The sequence below is a fragment of the Sorex fumeus genome, unplaced genomic scaffold, assembly GCF_029834395.1.
Source record: "Sorex fumeus unplaced genomic scaffold, SorFum_2.1 ptg000001l, whole genome shotgun sequence".
In the NCBI taxonomy this organism is placed as follows: domain Eukaryota; kingdom Metazoa; phylum Chordata; class Mammalia; order Eulipotyphla; family Soricidae; genus Sorex; species Sorex fumeus.
The window spans coordinates 6,391,930-6,412,685 of NW_026606058.1; the positions used below are offsets into that span (position 1 = coordinate 6,391,930).

The following is a 20,756-nucleotide window of genomic DNA, read 5'->3' on the forward strand; positions in this document are numbered from 1 at the left end:
AGGAACAAGTCCGTTTTTCATGAACATTGTCTTTGTGAGATTCAGCTGCAGTCCAACCTTTCCACACTCATGGTTGAAGTTGGCCAGCATTTGTGCCACTTGGCTAATGTTTGGTGTTATTAGAACAATGTCATCAGCAAAGTGGAGGTGGTAACTCCCATTCCTTCCCATTTTAGTCACTGGATGACGTTCTCGAGGGTGGCACTGAAGAGTTTTGGTGAAATGGTATCACCCTGCTGAAATCCTGTCCTGACATCAATGATCACTTCCTTGTAGAATGGTGAGATCCTGGTAGTGAATTCGCAATACAACTCATGGAGGATCCTGAAGTATTGAGTTTGAACGCCTTGTTTGGCTAGGGCTTCGATGACAGCATCAATCTCAACAGAATCAAAGGCCTTCACAGAGCGGCATCTTGAACTCCTGAGAAACCTCAATGACTTTGGTTAATGTGTGGATATGGTTGATCATGCTGAATCCTTTTCAGAACCCAGCTTGCTTTTATGGTTGTCCTTCATCTTGTGTTGTGCCAATTCTATTCAGGATGACTCAAGTTAACAGCTTCTAGACGACAGACAACAGGCAGATCAGGTGATAATTGCCAATGTTGTGGATGTCTCCCTTCTTGTACAGTAGAATGGTCCTGCTGGTTTTTCATTGGGACGGTATTTCATTACCTTATTCATTGTAGATAGTGCTTCAGGCAACATATGGATGCAGGCATCTTCTTGATATGTGCATTTCTATGTTTTTGCTTTAGTTTTTTTGGTATATATTTTATTTTTTGTGTACTTAGGAACAGAATTGCTACATCATATGGTAAATATATTCTAAAAAACCCCTGATAGTTGGTGATGATAATTAGTTTTTAATATGCTTTTTTTGCCATTTCTATGCCTTCTTTGAAATGTGTTCAACTCTTCCTCTTATTTTTTAAAACGGGATTGTTGTTGAGTTTTGTGAATACCTTAATATATTGAATATTAATTATTTTCAGATGTGTGATGTGCAAAAAATGACAGTAGGCTATGATTTCACTTTAATGATTGTTTCATTCACTGTACACAAATTTTTTCATTTAATGCAACAGTTTTCCTTGCTGTGGAAGATGAATTCCTAAATACATCGTGAGCGCCAATACCACAGATAATTTTATCTATATTTTCTTCATTTTATGGTGTTAGTTCCAACATCCAAGTTCTTAATGCATTTTGAGTTTATTCTTGTGAAAGGATTTAGAGAGTGATCCAATTCCAGACTTTTGCATATGTATGTCAAGTTTTCCCAACACCCTCTATTGAAGAGAATTTCTCCCCCTCCATTTTAGGTTCTTGGCTCTTTTGTTGTAAATAGATTGCACACATGTGTGAGATGTAATTCTGGGTTCTACAGAGTATCATATCAATTGATTTAATGTCTATTTTTATTTCAAGAGCATGCTGTTTTGATTACTATAGCTTTGTAGTATTGTTAAAGTCAGGCAGCATGCTTCCCCCTCAAGATTGCTTTAGTTACCCAAGGTCTTTTATGGTTCCATGTGAATTTCAGTAACATTTGTCTTATTTACATTATCAAATAGTAATAATTATCTTAAACTCATTTCTCTCCATAGAAACATCAACAAAAGCCCTGTAACAAAACCACCCAATTTTTAATGCTATCACCAAAACAAAAACAAGAGATAAGAGCATAAAATTTATTTTGCCTACAAGTGTTTGTGGATGGATGTTTGATGTGACTCAATTATTAATGAGCTTGAAACGGTTTAAATTGTTTGTCAATTTAGGATAAAAAAAGACTAAGCACCTGTTTTTAGAAACTAATTCTTAAAAGTAGGTATAACATAGCATCATTTTAAAAAAGTTCTTCATTATAAAAAATGACTGTAATCTTATTGGATTGATTCCTTCTTATTCTTGTCTGTGCCCCCATCAAAACTGCAATTATAATGATCATTAAAGATAGGAACTGTTTCTGATAGAGTGCACAAGGTTAAGAATAGGTAGCACATTGCAGAATGTCCATTACACTTTCAATACTGAAGTAAAGACTACTTCTACCCCACTGACCATCTCCACATGGCAAATGACTTTACCGGTCTTGAAAGCTAATGGTGAAAAGAAAGGGCTGTTTCTCAGCTACCAAGGGTGAGAATTTCGGGAGAGATCCGCCAGGGTCTCACCTGTCTTCTACCATCTAACCCTTAGTGTTTGGCATTGAAGGCAGGTGTTGACATTTCATAGCAGAAAAAATATAAGAGAGAAGGAAGGAACTAATAATTACTGAAAATCTTCCATGTGTCTGGCATATGTTATCTCATTGAATCCCTAGAAACACCTTTGCCTCAGTAGGAGTGGAAAGGTGGAGTACCAGGTGAATGTAGTCAGTCTCTTTGAATCTTGCCCATTGAACAGGTAGCCAGTCAAAACAGATAATGGGGCTGGGGTGGAAGACAGCAGCAGTAACAGGAAGCTGATCTCACCCCCTCCACAAATCTCCCCGCTTCCCCCACAAGCCTTCTCTCTCTGCATGTGCCCAGTCAGTCTGCAGGATCAGGTAGAGCCCACTGGTACCCGAGAGATGGCATATTCAAGCAGGGCTCAGAGACCCATGGACAGATAGTGAGCTAGGGACTCTTACCAACAAACACACAGTTGTCCAAGATTAGGAAAGCTGGGATAGCAGGGGTACAGCATCAGACACAAGCACAGGATTCTCACAAAGAGACTAGGAAAGCCAGAGTGGAGTCCATGAAAGGCACACCAACAAAATTTCAGACTTGGAAAGCATATTCTGGATAGAGAACAGCACAGATGCAAGACCAGGATGTCCACTAGTGGCAAGTAGAGTAGATCATGAGGGGTGGGACTTGGGAAGTCAGACACAGGACAGTCTGTGTGGGACTGGATGAATGATGTCACATATGAGTACAGGATAGGCCTGGACGTTTGAGGGATCCAGAACCCCCCCCCCAGTTCAACTGTAAGTAAACTCTAATTTCTTAACCTTCTGAGTTTCGCTTGCAAATCTATCACACCACTCGCAAGATTCCACCAGCACAGGAAAATCTACTTTCGTGCTAACACCCTTAAGTGGGTACACTGCTATTTTACAGGTATAAAAATGAAGACACGCACTCCCAAGTTAAAGAAATGTCTCTCTGGTAAAATAGTGCCGATGTAGGGCTTTATCTTAGTCATGGATGAGTGTTGAAACAGGTTGCCAGAACCGTCCAGGTCAGCATGAAATGGGCTGATCAGACAGTCACACAAAGGAAGCCTGGAGAAGCATGCACTCACCAGCCATCTGCACCAGGGGGCAGAGAGATGTCAGGAAATGCACAAGGAGACCACTAATGAAGAGCATGGCATTTCCGTGTCTAATTAATTCATTTAAAAAATAATAAAAAATAAAGCTCTGCAAATATGTTAAACCTTGAAGCACTTCAGGATAACTGTAAAGTCTTGTAACTGGCAGCAGCTTTAGAAATAGAAATTGTTTTGGAAAGAAACAAGATACGAATTGTATTTGGCAAAGTCCTATTGAAACTGTACCTCCACCCACAGCCCACACAGTACACGGTTCACAAACTTCTTAAGTTTGCCTTTTCTAGGCAGCAAGAAGAAATCGTATAGAGAGAAAACTTGTTGGCTGTGGAGGCCATATATAGCTTGATTCACCATACCTGGTTGGGGGCAGGGATGGCAAGGGTGCCCCTGCTTACGGGTGAGTTTATTTATGACCATTCAAAAACTTGGATGCCATTAGTGGTATTTTCCTGGAGAAAGTAAAACATTAATCATTTTGGAAAAAAATACTGGTGGAATGCAGAGGGTTTTAGTGGGGTACACCTCAGGAAATAAAGCCAGCTCTATTGCCTGGAGGCACATGTTTTACTTGGTTATTGCTGAGTCTTGCCCTCTAGCAGTTATTGATAAAGCCACTCAAAGGACGGAGTGAAGTCATGTATGGACACAATCCATTACCTTTTATTTACTTTACTAGCCTCACCTAATTTGAAGCCTGGCAGGAGAGCATCTTAACCCAAACACTTACATACTGGTCTCCTAAGGCAAGGAAGTATTCATGTAAAATGCAGAGACCCTGGCGGTCTCACACAAGCCTACTGTCCTGGAGACTCCTTTCAACTAATGAGAATTCTCAAAATTTGACTCTGGCATTTCTACTTTTTAAGAGAATCACAAAATACCATTTTTTTTACAAACATGGAGAAAGTAACATTTGGACAATGGGTTGGGGTTGGTTTGGGGACAGACACTGGAGGACACAGATGTTCTCTTCTGCTGTCTTTATGAACCTGTCTGAGAGGCCTGGGATGAGAATCCCCCAGTCCTCTAGGTCCGATTAGGGCCTGCCTAGCTCTCTCTCTCATGAGAGACTCAGAAGGTTAACAACAAGCACCTCTGTTTGGAGATGGACACACACTCCACATACACAGTGAATGCAGTGTTGGGAAAAGTCAAATTTTGCTATGAATTATTTAACATTGTGCAGACACACTAACGTGTACTTTCAATGTGTGTCCTGTTGAAAGGATAACCTTTTTGTTAAGTAGATTTACTGCCAAATGGACAGGGATTTGTGAATGTCTTTCTCATATGGGGCTTTTCCTTCAAAAGGAGTCTTGGATCTCCATCAATAAAGGAGTGTTAGTATGGGCTATGGGCCAACCAAAGAAATATTTTTATTACTAAGAGCTGGCCGCTATAATCGTATTTGTTAAAAAGAGATTCTAACTGTAAAATAAGTTGGAAATAAAGGTTAAAATGGGTTCGTGCTATAAAATAAGCAGGGATTCTATGCACAACCAGGAGATGCAGTTATCTAATTCATTTTATTTATTGTCTCTATTAAATTATCACTACAGACTCATCTCTAATTACAGGTTCTTCAAGATGTATCAAAAGTTTAGGTGCCAGTTTGACATAGTATCATGTTGTTTCACATACTACTTCCTACAGTAACTGATTCATTTTGCTGTCATGTTTTCTCAACCTGATTATAAAATATTTAGGTCACTTAGATAATAAGATGAGAGTGTCCTCACGAGTGTGCCTGTGTATACATGTATGTGCACGGGGAAGTTAGGGATTCAACCCAGGGCCTCAAACATGCAAGGCAAGTGCCCACCCACTGAGCTCCATCCCTAGTCCACCTCTAAAATTCTTATCAACTTGACTTTATGATGGAAGAATATTAGGGAGGGGTACAGAGAGAAAGGAGATAGAAACCAGACGTAAAATTAGTGACCGATGAGTCTCATGGGGGCACCCTGGAGCGGGGGTGGTGAGCCCACCACCTGCCCAAACAGAGCCTTGGCAGCCAAAAACTTCCATAACCTAATTGCCTCCAAGCTCATGGCTGGACTCCATAGGCTTAGGACGAGCTTTATCCAGGAATGAATCTTTTGAAAAACTCAGGTATGTGGATTTTGTGACCGAAATCTCCAGGCTCTCACAGAGTGGAGATGGGCAACCTCTCCCCATCTCCCTATTCTTCTTGGAACCCTGGCAGTCATGCCCATGAACTACCACTGACTCCATGGAAGCTCATTAACCAGCCATGATCTAGAGACTCATAAACAAATCTTGAAAGAGATCAACAAGCTGCAGAGATGCTTCTGGACCTAAAGTCACTATTCAATTAAAAATTTAACTCCACCTGTATCACCCCAATCAAAACTTTAGCACATGTTGCCGTCATGCCAACATCTCATACTCCACAGCATTGATCTACCAGGAGTAACATGCCACTTTAGATGAGACGTAAAGTAGAGGCAATCAATCTGGATTAAGAAAATATTAACTCACAAGGCTTGACCTGTAACAACATGTTAGTAGTCTCTTCTACAAGGGCTTAATTGCTACAGAATGAGACACAACGATCTTCACACACTTCTAAAGGAAATATTTTTTGATCATTTTAAGTGAATTATTCATAACAAGCAATACCAAATAAATTATTTAGGGCTGTTATTGGGGCAGGTGTGGGTGGTGGTTGGGATCACTTAATCACTTAAGTGGTTGGGATAACTGGAAATAATCGTGGTGGGAAGGTGTAATGGTGGTGGGATTGGTGTTGGAATGTTGAATGTAATAAATCATTGTGAACAACTTTGAAAAAATAAAATTAAAAAAATGAGTGGCCTAGGTTCACAGTCCAGGAGAGGTCCAGAATTTGAACCTGACACCTGCCTCCTAGATCAATCCCACTGCCTGACTTCTTTCCTGGAGTGTGCTGGACCTTCCTGACCCCGAGTTACATTAAGTTTCTACATAGAAAGTAGTTAATGGTGAATGCATAAGTCACAACTCTCCCCTCAGTAAGCAGGTTACTGGTCTGTCACCAGTACCATACATGGATATTTGGACCACAGTTATTACTGAATTAATTTCATGGATCCAGATCTAAAGACTGGGTGTCAGGAAGAGCTAAATCTTAAAATAAAAATCAAAATAATTAAAATTCCTTTTCGAAAGAATGTCTTAGTAAAGACCTTTCTTAGCTAGAGCAGACTGTGACTGATGACTTCACAGGGGCCTTATCGTTCGTCCCAGAATCCTCTGCCCCATCAAGTTCTAGTAGAGTAAAATGTACCTTCCTTTTCAGCTCAAGGCCTTAATACAGCAGGTGTTCAAATAATGTCACTTGAGTCAAAATTTTTCAGTATAACATTGAAAAAAAGTCCCCTGGCACTGAGCAAAGATTGATCAAAATGACATTATTCAAGGATCAAATCGTGTTAAATATTGTTTGACTTAAATTCAGTTTCCAAGAACTCCAATTAAATACAATATACCCCCAAGCTTTATAAACTAGAAACTTGATGGCTAAAATGGTAGAACACATGCCTTGCACGTGTGAAGCCCAGGGTTCAGCCACAGACACAGCCTGATCTCAGAGCACCACCACCACAACAAGGCAAAGAAAGAGCAGCTACTACTACTGAACGAAATCCAAGGGATGCCACCTGCAGATTAGAGCAGGGGTGTATTTTAAGCAGTGGGCTGGTGTCAGTGGAAAAGATTCCCCTGGAATCATACCACTGAGACAACTTTCTCCTTTACCCATGCCCCTGGAATATGGTAGTACTCAGTGAACGTTTCTTGAAATTAGCAGCTGAAACCACACGCTGAAGAGAATTTTTGCACATGCTTATCACTGGAACACCAATTAAGTGTTATATCAGTTACAGTCAATACTCCTGAAGGAAGCATATTTCTGAATCAGTGAGCGCTTGGATTAAAGAAAGCTAAAGAAAGCTTATTCCTTTGATGTTTGGATAACACTGTAATGTTTTATAGCCATTGGTGAGAATTCAGTAGAGAAACATTTTGACTGTGCACACCCCCACAAATTTACATGACTATTTTCCTGATTTTATAAATATCATAATTCTTTTTGTTCCAATTTTGCAATAAACAGCACAGACTAAACATTCGCTAAAATAAGACCATGCATGTGTCCCCAGACCTAGTTCTTTAACCATGTAGGTCTGCTCTTAGAAATGCCGGTGATACATTTTTTTTAAAAAATTAAATATTATAACTGAAATTATTAAAGCTGCAGAGATATAAAGTGGTATCAAACTCTGTCTCTGTAATACTTTTTTGTCAAATAACCCTCTCTTAGAGACCCAATTTTATCATTTATATAATTGATTTAATAGCCTTTTAAAGGTGGTTGCAGCGCTCCTTTGGACAAATGTATCTAGGGTCAAATAGTAAATTACAAAGCACTATATATTGGTCAATTAATGTTTGTAAGAGAAATGTTAATAATTTCCCTTAGCAAGTATTATAAAAATAGATTTTAAAAAGTGGCCGTTTCTGTAATCTTGAATTTGGAGATGCCTAGAGGATCATCTTTAGACAATTTAGCCTCTGAGTTTAAGGTTTTTGATTGTTTTTCTTTGGTTTTTCAGTGTTCTTGGCCTATCCTACCAATCTAGCACATGAGCCTAATTCAGTTTTGCTCCATGCTTCAGAGAGTTTTAAGACAGCTATTAAAACACCACATGGAAAAGCTTTGCAGGGAATTCTACTCCACAGAGAAACCACAAAAACCACTACACACCTTAACTCTCTCCGCATCCCCAACAGTTGGCTAAAATTATGGTTCCATTATAGTAGTACAACCCAACCAGTTTTATTGCTTGGAGCAAAATCTGAGGTCCAAAATGAACTTCAGAACATTGAAAGAAAAAAAAAGGAAGGCGAACCTCAAAAGGAAATAAGCTTCTTTGGGTTTTCAAACAAATATTACATATCAGAGGCATTCTTCTAACAGAGGAGATCGGGCAAGACCAAGAGGAGTCCTGCTAATTGCCCCACAAATATAAAATTGGAATCAGGAACTGACCCCAAAGAAAAGAGATCTCTTTTCATCATCAGATTTTAAAGGCTACAATCTTTCATCAACTCATTCCTCAGGCATGAGTCTCTTTACTGCCTTCCTTGAGTCCTCTCATGAGGTACTATCTTCCATATTACAAATTAAGACATCTATAGACTCAACAATAGCATGCTTTGCCACCTTATTGTAGCTGTATTCCTTTTCCCTATCTTCCTTTCTCTAATTTATATGTCATTAGTCCATAAAACATGGTGGTGAACTGCATGAATTTGTATGACCCTAAAAAACAAGATAATCAACTAAGACTCTTCTGGTGGGCCACCCATAGACAATTCATTTTCTTGCAGTTAAATCAAGTGTCTTCACTTCATTTGTTTTCTACAAGGTCACTGGTAGTTTATCTTCTGCACTCATTTTGAGTGCAGAATTCCTAAGAATACTTTCTAATGGACCAGAGATATAACAAAACTATTCATTACAAGCACTCTAACCCCTTCTTGTAAAAGTTCAATTAAATGCCAGAATCTGTGCTAATATATTGGTAGCCAAATTATAACCTGGATATTCTAATATCTGGAAACAACACAGCAGTTTTTCATATGACTATTGATGTTCTGCATTTCAGGTCTACAACGATGGTCTTTAAATTATGATGTGAGGAAGAGTGGACATACAAGGATGATTTTGAGGGAATATATGATCTTTTAGATACCTGAGTTTGTTTTATGCAAGTAAATGATGGGGTAGAGGGTCTCTCTAAAAATAGCTGGTGGTGATACAGTAAGATTATAAGCATAAATCTTGAATAATACTGTTTTAGAGAATTGTGCCCTCCCTAATTAATAAAAAGGAGATGTTTATTTCAACAAGCCTTTATTAAATCAATGACAAAATATCTAGGACAAAAATATTGATGAAAATGGCTAAAATAGGAATTTTAATGTGAGCAAACAATCCATTTAAAAACGTTCACTGTCACTGTCCTCCTGTTGTTCATCGATTTGCTCGAGGGGCCCAGTAACGTCTCCATTTTGAGACTTCTTGTTACTGTGTTTGGTATATTGGATACGTTACGGGTAGCTTGCCAGGCTTTGCTGTGAGGGCGAGATACTGTCTGTAACTTGCTGGACTCTCCAAGAGGGGCAGAGGAATCAAACCCGGCTTGACTGGGCTGGCTGTGCACAAGGCAAACATCCTACCCTTGTGCTATTGCTCCAACCCATATTTTAAAACATTCCTTTAAAAGATCTTAGAGGTGTGGGGAGATTGAACAATGATCAACCCTTCTCAAGAAATTAAGAACTGAGTTTCTAACTAAGCCAGCAGTCCCACTTCTTAGCATTTACCCAATGCCCAAAAATTCTATTCACAAAAGACACTTGCATTCCTATGTTCATTGAAACACTACTCATACTCGCTAAAATCTGGAAACAAGCCATGTTGACCCAAAATAAGAACTGGACAAAGCTATGGCATACTCAATGGAATACTACTTTGGTTATAAGAAAAGGTGAAATCAAAAAACTTGCTTCTACAAGCATGGATCTACAGAGTATAAAGCTGAGTGAAGTTAGTCAAAAGGAAAGGGACAGAATTATCTCTCTTATATGTGAAACATAAAGAAGCATAGAATAAGGAACTTATTCTATGAATAAGTTAACCACTCTAGGAACTTAACCACTCTAGTTACACTGGGTTGGCATTGAGGCAGTGAGGATATACAACATTTAAGAGCTGGATGATCAATGATCTTGATAGTTCTATACAGGCAAATGAAAGGTAAAACATGTTGATCAATGTCAATAAATGCAGCATGAGGGCAGAGGAGAATGTGGAAGTTCTTGATATCTTCCTCTCCTCCAGAATGCTTGTAATTTCTTCAAATTTCAAATTTCTACAGTCACAGTTTTAGATTAAGGTTTCTTAGGAGACAGACACAAGGATGAGGAGAGCCAGGAGGGATGGTATCACTGAAGCCAGGGGACAAATTGTGTTATGTCTTCAAGGTAACTAGAAGGTCATAGTTTGATTTGGGCAAAACTACTTCCTTATCATTCCTTCACCTGTGCAATTCTATACCCTCAACTCATATCTCCCTTACAATATAATCCTCATTTAAGGTTAGGTGACAAAATATTTCAAGTTAAAGATTATGATAAATTTCAGATACCTAGACTTGGTTATGGTTATTAATTTTTCTCCAATTACACAGGTACATAGACTCTACTTATAAATACATCAGTGCAGTAATTCATGGGCTGAAGCAATAGCACAGCAGTAGGGCATTTGCCTTGTGTACAGCCAGCCCGGCCGAGCTGGGTTCGATTCCTCCTCCCCCCTCAGAGAGCCTGGCAAGCTACCGAGAGTATCTCACCCGCATGGCAAAGCCTGGCAAGCTACCGTACCATATTCAATATGCCAAACACAGTTACAACAAGCCTCACAATGGAGACATTACTGCACCCGCTCAAGCAAATCGATGAACAATGGGAGGACAGTGACAGTGACAGTTTCTTTCCTATTGATTCTCTAATACAATCTTTACAATACTTCTTTCAACAGTGTAATGAAGAGAGCACTGGATTTACTAACAGAGAATTTGAGCATTAGTTCCTGATTTCAGCTACATGCACTGTAGCACTGTCCTCCCATTGTTCATCAATTTGCTCGAGTGGGCCCAGTAACATCTTCATTGTGAGACTTGTTGTTACTGTGTTTGGCATATCGAGTACTTCACGGGTAGCTTGCCAGACTTTGCTGTGCAGGCAGGATACTCTCCGTAGCTTTCCAGGCTCTCCAAGAGGGGTGGAGGAATCGAATCCGGGTTGGCAGGGTCGGCCCCTTGCAAGGCAAACGCCCTACCCACTGTGTTACCGCTCCAGCCCTAGCTACATGATCCTGGAAAAATACTCAGGTATTCAAATATTTGAACTTAGTAAAATAATACTTACAGCAGAAGCCATTCATCTATTCAATCATTACTAAATAGGTAATTACTATGTATTAAACATTAAAATGGACAGTAGCAATAAAATACATAGCATGAGGTATATCACTATCCTCAAAACAGCATCAACTTGAGGAAGGAAATACACAAAGACAAAAAGGATATTATAGGTCAAAATATTTCAGAATCATGAAGAACTGTATAACATGTTACTTTTTCAATACCTAGTGCATCCTAATTAATTCAGTAATTAACAGTTCTTATGTGGGTACCTATGTTATACATGTTATCCTAGAAATGCAGAATATACAGGTGAACAGATAAGGACAACTGAAGGAAAAGAACTATTTCTGTACATTCAACGGGGACAGATGTCAAAGTATAATGCTAGATATAAGGCAAGTTACAAGGGCCTGGTACATGGATCTGTGGCTATGCCACAAGCATGAGGCCACAAGTTTAATCTCAGGCATGAAAAGAACAAACTATACCCATCTGTGTAAATTAAAAAATCAACACATTATTAAATTATGATATAAATATTGTTCATGTATATAGATAAATGAAAAGGTTAAGAAATGTATAGAAGGATTATGATCATGTGTTTCTTGGAAGGGAGGAAAGGAATGGAACAGGGGCACTGAAATGGAGTCAAGATGCACCCTGACTTTTTATTAGTGATATTTTAAAAAGACAAACTAGGGGCTGGGGCGATAGCACAGTGGGTAGGGCGTTTGCCTTGCATGCGGCCGACCTGGGTTCAATCCCCAGCATCCCATATGGTCCCCCAAGCACCACCAGGAGTAATTCCTGAGTGCAGAGCCAGGAATAACCCCTGAGTATCGCTGGGTGTAATCCCCCCAAAAAGCAAAATAAAATAAAATAAAATAAAAAATAAAAAGACAAACTAGCTATTGGCGGGAGCACTCCGACAACAGTAGAGCACTGGCCTTGCATTTGGCCAACCTGGCTTCAATCCCTGGCATCCCATATGGTCGTTGAGCACTTCCAGGATTAATTCCTACCAGGTGTGTCCTCTCCTCCCTCCCCAAAGAGACAAATTAGCAATTGCCAATGTTTAGATAGCACCAACGTGCTCGTTATATTATCCTTTATGCTTTTCTGGAGTGATAGCACAGCGGGTAGAGCATCTGCCTTGCACGCAGCCAAACATGGCCGACCCGAGTTCGATTCCTCCGCCCCTCTCGGAGAGCCCGGCAAGCTACCGAGAGTATTCGATATGCCAGACACAGTAACAACAAAGTCTCCAATGGAGACGTTACTGGGCCCGCTCGAGCAAATCGATGATCAACGGGAGGGCCTTTTATGCTTTTCTGTATTTCAGAGAGTATAGAAAGCAATCTGTTATTGAAAGGCCCACAGTCCAGCAGGAGACAGGGCTGTCTGAACAATCCTAATGTTTAGGGACGCGCATTTTCCTTGCCTGCATCTTTCCCTAGATTCAAGGAAGAGCCTCAAAGGCAGATGTCACTAAAGAACTAGTGAAGGGATTCTTTGTGAATTCTGCTCTTCCACTTCTCACAAACTGGTGTCCTTTCCATCTTGTTCAGCAAAACATTCCCTCCTTGTTTAAGTTTCTTCCCCTTCCACATTCTCATCTCAATACATCGTTCACTAGTCCCAAGAACTTGTTCATTTTTCTGTGTTGAGGAACAGATTCTAATCCTTTTTATTTGATACCAGAGCAAATGACTCACTTTCCTTTGATCTCTTTAACAATTCTGTCCCTTCAATGTTTCCATCTTACAGTCTCCACTATCAATTCATTCCCCCTTTTTCTGTTCTCTATCCTACTTTAAGAAGACATTGTTATGAGCTCACATCACCCAAGCCTAGTCTAGTCTCCTCACTAACCATTTTCCATATATTTTCTTCATAATCAAAACTCTCACAAACATATAACCTAACATTGTGGTTCCCGCATCCCACTAAACCTCAATGTTCTTAACCCCTCTAATCTAGTTCCATGCCCCCTTACCACCAAAACCAACATCCACCTTGTTGAAATTAAATAAATGACGATCAACAAATACATTATCCTTGCCTGTTCTTCCTAAGTGTCCACAGGAAAGAGATCTGAGTGGCTGTCTTGTGCCCTTTAATCTGAATTTCCCACCACCAACTTGCCATCATTTTGCCGTTAGTGCTTAAACTGATTCTTGTTTTTCCAAAGGCTCTATGTTATGTTTTCTCTTTGTTTAATAAGTGAGGTCCTTATAGATATTGCCTAGAATTCTCTTCACAATTGCTTGCTCTCCTGGTTCACACTCACTATTAAATATTCTAGATGTTCCATAGTAGTCACACTCACCGCCCTGGTCTCAATACCATGAGTGCCGAATTCAAGTGCACGTATTTGACTTCCTACTGAACATCTGAATCTTTCTATTTTGATATTCCAACATCATCTCAAACTCGATGTGCCTAAAAGCTAAATTTTAATCTCTACACAACAAAACACCCAAACCCATCAAAAATTATTCCCCTATCACAAAGAGGGAAAATTACCTACTCCATTCTGCCAAGTCTGTCAGATTCTGAAGAATTTTGCATTTCTCCAATTCACCATAACTTTAATTTTTCTCCCCGAAAGCCCGGCAAGCTACTGAGAGTACCTCGCCCGCACGGCAGAGCCTGGCAACCTCCCCGTGATGTATTCGATATGCCAAACACAGTAACAACAAAGTCTCCAATGGAGACGTTACTGGGCCCGCTCGAGCAAATCGATGATCAACGGGAGGGCCTTTACTTACTTACTTACTTACTCACTTACTTTTTGATATACAATCACAATTTCCTCAGAGTTTCTTGAGCCTTTTCCTTCCTATTTATTCTCATAGTTTATTCTTCTAGTTTAACCTATAACTACCTTGAATCTAAACTATTCAAGCCTCAACCCTCTTTGATTTCTAATGAATTAATTTTCCTAAGATATCAATTTAATCATTTCACTCTTACTTTACTGAAATTTTAATGATCCACTTTTTAGATTTATGATATAATATAAAAACCACAAATTCTACAAATTATATTCTTGAGCCCTTAAATTGTTTCTCACTTATTTTTAAAACCATTATTTATTATTACTCTTCTAAACTTCTAATAACACCCAGGTAATTTTCTTGTGTAAATTATTGATCATTAAATTCTCTTTGAGTAAATGGGAATGCAGTATTTTTAGGGTTGTGGTGAGTGTTAATGTTACAGTGAGTGTATAGCATCTGAGAGTATCTAGTAAGTTATCACAACTCGGTCATGTTCTCTGCTCGCTCCTTTTAAAAAAAATATGGAATGTCTTCCTTCCACATAAAACTCAAGTTTTATTTGACTCTTCCCAAATATTTTAGCTCAACAATTACTTCTATGTTTACGGTATGCCATAAAAAGTTATTGTCAGGGGCTGGAGCAATAGCACAGCGGGTAGGGCGTTTGCCTTGCACGCGGCCGACCCCGGTTCAATTCCCAGCATCCCATATGGTCCCCTGAGCACTGCCAGGGGTGATTCCTGAGCGCAGAGCCAGGAGTAACCCCTGTGCATTGCTGGGTGTGACCCAAAAAGAAAAAAAAAGTTATTGTCAGTTCTATACTAGTAATATAGTACTACACTGTGGTCACAATATTGCTGTTTGTCTTAACTTTTAGCATGTATCAGAACCATGGTTATTAAAGAATGAATCACTTGGGTTCCACCCCAAGTTTCTGATTCAGAAGTACAGTAAGTCTAGGGTAGACTCTGAGAACGCATATTTATAAGTTCCCAGGTGGTATTGTTGCTTCAAATATAAGCATCTAACTTCTAGAAACACTACTGACTATTGTGTTTTAGATATAAACACATTTCTAGATGCTATTCATTTGACTGAAAACCTTCCATGCCCAAATTAAGTTAGATAAATTTAAAGACTTTTCCTAGAAGCTACCGTTCAAAGTGGAGAGAAAATTTCAGTCATTGTACATTTGCTGGGACACTGGCTTTTACATATAAGAATAATTAGAGATGATGATACATTTATCCAAAAGAAAATATGTTGGCAAATAAGGGTGCAGACTCTCCTATGTTCATTGCAGCACTGTTCACAATAGCCAGAACCTGGAAACAGCCCAAGTGTCCAATAACAGATGAGTGAATAAAAAACTATGGTACGCCTACACAATGGAACACTAGAATTATTAGGAAAAAATGAAGTTATGAAATTTGCTTATGCATGGTTGATGGATATGGAGCCCATAATGCTGAGTAAAATGAGTCAGAGAAAGAGGGACAGACAGAATGATTGCACATATATACACACACACATATATTTATATATACTCTCTCTCTCTCTCTATATATATATATATATATATCACATAGTATAAGAATAATACCCAAGACAGTAAAAATAAGGGCCAGGAAGACTGGTCCATGATAGAAAGCTTGTCACAAAGGGGGGAAGGTGAATGCCATTAGGACAGAAAAAGGACCACTATGACTGTGATAATTGAGATAATTACTCTGGAAAAGAACTGAGTGCTGAAAGGAGGTAAGATAATGTACATGATACCCCTTCAGTAACAGTAATGCAAACCACAATGCTAAAACGGGGGCGGGGGGAGGAGATGAAAATGAAAGAGAGAGAGATAGTGACAGAGAGAGACAGAGAGCTACAGAGATACAGACAGAGACAGAGATAGAGAGAAGCGTTTGCCGTAGAGGCAGGCTGGAGGTGGGAGTGGGGTGGGAGAGAATCTGGAGGCATTGGTGGTGGGAAATGTGCACTGGTGAAGGCATAAGGTGTTGGAGCACCTTATGACTGAAACTCAATCATGAACAACTTTGTTTTTCCTTTTTGGGTCACACCCAGCGATGCACAGGGGTTACTCCTGGCTCTACACTCAGAAATTACTCCTGGCAGTGCTCAGGGGACCATATGGGATGCTGGGAATCGAACCTGGGTTGGCCGCGTGCAAGGCAAACGCCCTACCCACTGTGCTATCACTCCAGCCCCAATCATGAAAAACTTTTAAACTGTGTATCTCACGGTGATAAAATTAAAAGTTTCAAAAACAAATTAAAAAAATTGCAAAGATTATATAACAACAGCAACAACAAAAAGACAGGTGCAAACTTTCAGGGAAGGCACCATTGGATAAAAAGGGGTTCTAGAAGGCCCATGTTCTGGTTGATTTCTCCAGTTGCTTTGAATAAAATTGTTAGAGGTGTAGCTCTTGTGTGGATTTCACCAAATTCACAAAATTCTGCTCCTCATGAACCAAACCTGTCATCTCTAGACACAAATGTTTTAATTACTAATAGCATGAGCGATGCAGCTAGAAAGTTATCTCCTTAAACCCAGACATCCCAAAAATATAATTTTAAGCAAATATCCCTCTGACCAAAAAGTGTCATGTTCATCACAAAGAGAGATGTAACATATTCAGTTATTTCCACAGCAAGGATGGAAAATATGGTCATAATAAATTTTCACAAACTATTTTTAGGATGCTGCTAAACTTGTAAACAGGCATTAAAAGTTAAGCAATAAACATTCATTCCTTAATACCACGCCATATTACATTAACAAGTGTAACAAAAGAAACCATCTTTATCCTGGCTTAGTTTTCTAGATGGTTGATGTGAAAGCAAGTTGGGGGACAGTTTAATCAAAACTCAAATATTAATACATAGAGAGATAAATGCTTTTAGAGATCGTAGAATCTTTCATCGGTTCTTTCTTATTGGGGGGTGTTATTTTCATTTCTACTTAATAGATGAAACATGAGTTACTCATGTTTTGTGTGCGGCCCAAGACTATACACCATATTTAACAGAAAACGCAGTAAGAAGAACTCAAAAATGATGGTGAGAGGCGAGGGTATGGAGAAGTCAGGAAACTATTTAAACATCAAGAAAGCACAAAAACCTGAGTTTCCATAGCAGACATACTGAGTTACTATGGAAACAGAGGAAATATTTTATCATGGTTAGAGAACTGGCTTAAAAACAAAGGTAAGGCGAAGCAGGTACTTTTCTGGGTAAAGCATTACGAGTGGAGGTCCCAGGGACTGTCCCCAGATTGGTGCTTATTTAACAGCTTTTAGAACAATATATGAAAATAGATTACATTTAAAACTAAAAAGGTAAAGGTAAAGGCCCTCCCGTTGATCATCGATTTGCTCGAGCGGGCCCAGTAACGTCTCCATTGGAGACTTTGTTGTTACTGTGTCTGGCATATCGAATACGTCACGGGGAGCTTGCCAGGCTCTGCCATGCGGGCGAGATACACTCGGTAGCTTGCCGGGCTCTCCGAGAGGGGTGGAGGAATTGAACTCGGGTCGGCCATGTTGGCTGCGTGCAAGGCAAACGCCCTACCGCTGTGCTATCGCTCCAGCCCTAACTTGTCGAATTCAATGCTGGAGGATTGACTTACATTCCGTCCAATTTCTTCATTTTGCACATGAAGAAAGATATATGTGACATGGATGTAGGATAACGTTGGTTTGCCCTTCCTCCCTGGCTGCTGGAAGCTTGTGTTTGTTGATTGTCCCCCAACCTGTCAATTACCTTTGTCTCCTGATCAGACTCTGACTTGTAAATACTGTCTTTCCCTTCTCCTTAATGTCCTTTGCATGGTTAGCTACTTCAGAGCAATTGCATTTTGTATGGATACAGGAAGACAGTTAAAAAGACAAGCCTGCGGCTTGGGAGTTGATTGACTCCAGATAATATTACCTCCTGGTCATCTGCTCTTTCGACTTAAGCCTCAACTGCCCTTACTTCCTAGATCCCCCAAAGCAGGGTCCCGACAAGGGACTGGATGAACCCAGGGCAAGTGGTGAGCTATAAGCTACCCTAGTATCGAAATGGGCTGGCCAAAGTGCCCTGATGCTTAACCAGAAGTTAAGAGCTTAGTCATGGACAAATTCTGTGGGATCCAAAAGTAATAACAGGATTCGGACCCTGCTGGGGTTAGGAATGATTGATCTGGCCTGAGCCTTGTAGTCTGAGTCTGTGGTAAGATGTCCCCAGGAGAGTCACCGTACAAGTCTAAAAGTGTCTATTACTGTGTCCAGACAGAATGGTAAATATCAGAATTAAAGATGCTAATTAAGTTGAAGGTTTAAGGAGAGAAGAAACACACCTAAAGGCTGTTTTGCCCTCATGGGCTGCAGGTGGTTGGGAAGTCTGGAAAAACGTTTTTGATCACACTCCCCGTGGGGCGGCGTACTTGGGGAGGCGTGGGGAGAGGAGGAAAAAGAACGACTGCGGGGAGGAAGGGGGATTGATGGGAATTGGTTGGTTGTTGAGTTGTGGAAGGAATTGATTGAAGTTGGCTGCAGGGGGATTGAAGGAGAGACAGCAGACACACACACACACACACACACACACACACACACACACACACACACACTGAGGGTTGGAGAGAGCTGGGAGAGACCAGAGATTGAACAAGTGGCATCAACTCAGCAACCAGCTTGGGCCTTGTTCTTCCTTCATCTGTCCAAGGCAACAGCTGTCCCGGATGGAGAAGCAGCTCGAAAGCACCGAACGCGGGCGGCGAGAGAGAGAGGCCCGGAGAGCCTGCAAACATCCTTTCACTTGTAATTTCCTGCACTCGTGAGGGGCTTACACAGCTCTGTGGTGTGGGGAATTTCACAGCTCCACGTGTGCGCGAGAAATTTGCTTTTACACATGGAGACCTGTTCACTTGGCCCAGATGGCTGCAGGCATGTTCTGCTTTCCAGAAAACATGCTTTCCCCTCTGCCAGTTTTAGCTTTTCCCCCCAAATGTAACAGAGAAGACAGTAAAACAATGAAGGAGAAATTTAAAATATTGTCTGAGTTAAGTGAATATATTTTATAATTTATATTTATGTAAAGAAATCTCAGGAGATTCCATTTGGGAAGTACAATGAATGCACTGAGGAAAACTTCAAGCTCTAATGATAATCTCAGAGGCTTTGAGTTCATTTTGTGGGCTGTCTGAGAAATGTGTCACTATGTAACTTACCCTTGCAAGACTGTTGTAGCATGCAATTGTACAACCCTAGATGTTAATAGTCTACTACACCATCTATATGTGATATAGTCTGTTGGAATCTCCATCACATATGAAGTCTGTCCTTTCTGAAATATTGTTAAGCAACACTTGACTACATAGGAAATATGCCTAATGTTGTCAGGCTTCCCCATAACCATCAGCTCAACATGCTACAGTTCTATGGAAAGACCTAGGTCCTTCATATCTAGAACATAAGACTTAATAGAAAACAGTATTCCACAAATATAGAAAACCTAAATATCTTTTTAAAAATTAATTTTAGTTATTTTTTGGTTTTTGGGCCATTCCTAAGCAGCACAAATGCTGGCCGACTTCGACCGTGAGTGTGGAAAGGTTGGACTACAGTTGAATCTTACGAAGACAATGTTTATGAGAAATGGCCTCGTTCCTGACGCCCCATTCGCTCTCAATGGAACGACCATCTCCAAATGCAACAGTTATGTGTACCTAGGTCGAGAAGTCAACATGACAAATGACCTGGCTCCCGAGTTGCGCAGGAGGAAGAGAGCGGCTTGGAACGCCTTCAAGAACGTCGAAGAAATAGCTAAGAGGATGAAGAACCTCTGGCTCTGGGCACATCTCTTCGATTCCACTGTTCTTCCTGCATTAACATACGCCTCAGAGACCTGGACCCTACGCAAACAGGATGAGAACACTATTCGGGTTCTCCCAAAGAGGAATTGAAAGAGCTATGCTTGGAGTATCACGTTTAACTTAAATGAGAGAAAGAATCCGGAGTTTCGACCTCCATCAACGATCAAGAATCAGGCACCAAAAATCAGATGGGCTGGTCACGTAATGAGATTTAGAGACGACCGCTGGACTAGAGCCATTACTGAGTGGATTCCACAGGATGTCAAAAGACCGTGGCCGTTCACATACCAGATGGTCAGACTTCTTCATCAAGATCATGAACGATCGGTTTGAGGCTCTTTATGTTCCTAGAACGAACAGATGTCACTGGGCCACACTAGCACACAGCAGGGACAAATGGAGACATTACTGGTGCCTGCTCGAGCAAATCAATGATTAATGGGAAGTCAAGTGATCAAGTGATTTTTTGGTTTATGGGCCATTCCTCGTGATGCTCAGAGTACACCTGGCGTTTGCACTCAGGAATAACTCCTGTTAGTATTTGGGGGACCACATGGAATGCCAGAATCAAACCAGGATGGGCTCTATTCCAGGCAAATGCACTACCCAGTATTGCATTCGCTTTGGCTGAGGAGTGCATTTGCCTGCCACACAGCCCATCTATTTTTATTGGCTATCATTTTGCTTTGGTCCCCAAACCTGAGTCTCATTATACAAGAAAGATCTGTTGGGTTTTAGGCATAAAATCTAAAGGACTGAACTGCATAAAAGGTTCT

The 20,756-nt window shown here is 40.3% G+C and overlaps 1 protein-coding gene and 1 non-coding gene across 2 annotated transcripts in view; one reads left to right on the forward strand and one right to left on the reverse strand.

Annotated features, from left to right (window-relative positions):
• The window catches only part of SPAG17 (sperm associated antigen 17), a 296,302-nt gene that overhangs the window by 250,531 nt on the left and 25,015 nt on the right, over positions 1-20,756 (reverse strand). The window lies entirely within an intron of this gene.
• LOC130035460 (small nucleolar RNA SNORA72) lies at positions 7,408-7,543 on the forward strand. The gene has a single exon (XR_008794238.1). It is a non-coding gene; the product is annotated as a small nucleolar RNA SNORA72 (small nucleolar RNA).